This window comes from Triticum dicoccoides, chromosome 4A, assembly GCF_002162155.2.
Source record: "Triticum dicoccoides isolate Atlit2015 ecotype Zavitan chromosome 4A, WEW_v2.0, whole genome shotgun sequence".
Lineage (NCBI taxonomy): Eukaryota > Viridiplantae > Streptophyta > Magnoliopsida > Poales > Poaceae > Triticum > Triticum dicoccoides.
Window position 1 is genome coordinate 731,331,432 of NC_041386.1, and position 3,604 is coordinate 731,335,035.

Genomic DNA, 3,604 nt, shown 5'->3' on the forward strand with positions numbered 1-3,604 from the left:
AGACTCATACCGTGCGAAAAGTCTCAAATATTTTGAAATTTTTGAATTCAAACGCTCACCTGATAGTTAAATACGGGGCATCTCTTACTGAACATTATGACAAGTCATGGCCTAGGTGGCAAAGCCAAGCTTTCCGCAGCAGCAAGTCTCAGGTTTGAGTCTGGTTGCCTTCATTTTTACTTCTTTTTGAGGATGCAAAAAATAAAAACGTCGAACTCGCGACGTTTGACCAAGCGGCATTTTTTTTTTTGAGCGGCACCGAAGGGTGAACAGCCAATACAGTAGGGCAGGGTTTGTGGCTCTATTTTATTTTTTTTGAACAAGGGAAACGCTTTGTGTTCTTTAAGAGTAACTAGCAAATATGCCCATGCGTTTCAACGGGGCAGAAAAAGTGACCCCTCATGCACACTCTCAAGACATCAGTAAATCCTTTCAAATTTTTTACGATGTCACACGGCAAATAACATAATAAGTGGTGTTGCGCAAAAATATAAAGATGGGATGATTTTTGAAGTGTACTCAAGATGTTTTTAACTTATTAGACAACCAAAATATCTACCTAGTCGGAGGTATCTCATTACGCATTTGTTGTCTTTCGTCCTCGGTGATGTCCAACAAATATTTGCAGTGTGATGAAAATAGCAAAGTACGTTTTAGTAAATAATGATAGCATGTCGGTTTTTTTTGCTATATTCTTTTGGTTTTACGGCTTTTTTTGCTTTCTTTGTTTTTGTGTTTCTTTTTCAATTTTATAGTTTTTTTTCTTTCTTCATTTTTTTATACACCAAGAATAATTTTTATATACATGTTTAACATTTTCTAAATATATAATTAACATTTTTGACAACTTATATTTTTTTATGTCTATGTGTGCTCATATACATTGTAAATTTTTTGTATACACCAGAATTTTTTTTGTCAAATTTAACAATTTGGAAATACATTATTAACATTTTGAAAAAACATAATTGACATCTGGGAAATTATTTTTTTATCTCTATATTCTCCATAAACATTGTATATTTTTGTATACATGACAAACATTTAGATATACACGTTTAACATTTTCCAATTTAATTTTCAACTATTTATAAACATATAGTTTTTTTATGTCTAATTTTTCTATACACATTCTATATTTCTTGTGTACATCATGATCATTTTTATTTACACGGTTAACATCGTCCAAATACATGACTAATATTTTTGAAAACATATACGTTTTATTTGTACTTTGTTCTACACATTGTATATTTTTGTATAAATCAGAAACATTTTTTATACACGTTTTATATTTTTTAAATGCATGCTTAAATTTTTTTCAAAAAAGAAGAAGATACTTACATTATTATTTTTCTAATTGTGCTTTCCGTACACACAATCCATTTGTTTGTATGTGGTGGAAACATTTTTTCTAGAGAAGTTTAACAATTCTTTAATGCATGATTAACATTTTTAAAATTTTGCATATAAGTGATTTTTTGCTGTAGAAATATTCAGAGTATCAACTGCTACGAGACATGCTTATCGTTGACGTTGGCATGCAGTTGATCACCAACTGCTATGAGAATGATGCGTGCAATGCAACGTAGGGAAGATGGTGGGCAAGCACCGGATCCACGCGCGTGGACTCAGCTCATAGCTATCACACGATGCTAATCAAACACCTGGAAGGCAGCACGGTGAATGTGAAAGAACGCGGCAGCCATCAGGGTGGCATTGAGCACGCCAACCTTTCACCGGCGACGCCACGCTTGTTATCAGACCTTTCACCGGCGACTGTGGGTGCGTTCCTGGGAAGAAGAGTGTGTTGCCTCGATGAGGAGTGAGACAAGGGAGCGAGCAGAGCAGAGGAGGAAGAAATGTTTCTGGCAACTCGCTGCCCACACCAATGAGCGTTCCATTGATCTTTATCCTATATATAGAGCATTAGGGAAACTTATCTCCTGGAGCTACCTACTCCTATGATGTGTTAACTCCCAGGAGTAGGAACGAGTAGACCACTAACTATTACCTCATGCTTGTGTCATGATTTTTTACAGAGGCGTGCAGAACAGGCCACCTCATGTGTTGTCAACACATGGGGCCCAACGGGAGATAGAGGTTCACCCCCAAGAACGTCTGTGCTAGAGCTCGTGCGCCAAGACAAAAGGCACATGAAGCAAGAAGGGCACGGTGCCAATGCGTGTCCTCAGTTTGTGTGAGGTGGATTATGGCTCTGTGTTGAGTGTCTCAACATATGTGATGCCATGATTTGGGATTACCAAGGCGACGAGGACGGGCTACGGTCCAATGAGCTCGCCAGTTGTGTGGATATGGCATACGATCATGTCGATGAGCGTGACTCCCGGCTTGTCGATATGCCTGGAGTGGGGGCTCTGCTCAATGAAAACAGTGAAATGGGCATGCTGGTTAAATTGAACACTGCCTTTGTAGTAGAACCAGATGTGATGTTTCTCTAGTATATAATGTTTGTTTTTATCTGAGAAAATATGTTGATGTGAAATTAATTGTACTATTAATAGTAATAATAAAGTTGTCATGGCATCGATTTTAGTCTTATTTTGTCTGTTGATATATTAACATGCATGGTTTTGAATAAATTCTTTATTTTGCTATGACAATTGGAGACTTGTTTGGGGTCATCTATCTTTTTTGCTTCAAAGGCTAAAAATGATACCATCGGTCCCTCCCTGTGGAATATATTTCTAAAATGATGATACTTTTATCCTTTTTCATGTTGGCTGACATTGTAAACTTTTACGATCTAACTGCATCTGTGAGAAGTTTGCAATAGAGAAAGACATGCCTTTTCTAAAGTAACCGAGAAAACCATGCATTGTAACATACGCTAAAGAGAGTACATAATTAGCACAACAAAGTTCTAAATATCCATATGATTACTAAGTAAAAAAATCCCCGGAAAAAATTGACGTAGAAATGTTGATTCTGAACATAAATTTGGATATCCATAAAGAAAAATTATTGAGTGGTAAACATAATTAACTCTATCTATATATCATATCTCATCATATGAGTGGTAAACATAATTAACTCTATCTATGCATGTACCTATGATACAGGTTACCTCCGTATGATCGCTAGCTCTTTTCCTTCCTACTAAGTAGTAATGAGAAGCGAAACTGAATCAACCCATATTGTGACGTCTTGGTATTGACAACAAATATTATTTTTTTGATTTTCTTAGGTGGTGGGCAGTAAACATGCTTATTTTTTGACAGTGCCTATGAATGATATATTAGTCCGGCTGGCACCATTTAATCCCTAAAATAAGTTGTGATTTTTAACTGGGGGAATACTACTGTTGTAAAAGTCAACCCATCAGACAATAATTGATGACGGCGGCTCTCTGGTGTCGTTTCCCCCCTGGGGGCGTCATTCTTGGAGGTGCACACGGACTCGAGGGACTAGAGGACGGCGACTTTGGTGGAGCGGTGCTTCATCTTACACATTGATGGTGGCGGATCTCGACGGTATGGTGCTGTGGAGACTCGGTGCCTGATGCGCGGAGATGGACTCGTGCAGGAGGAGGATGCTGTCTGGCGTCATGGGGGCGTCGATGGCAGAGTGGCCAGACAAGGTA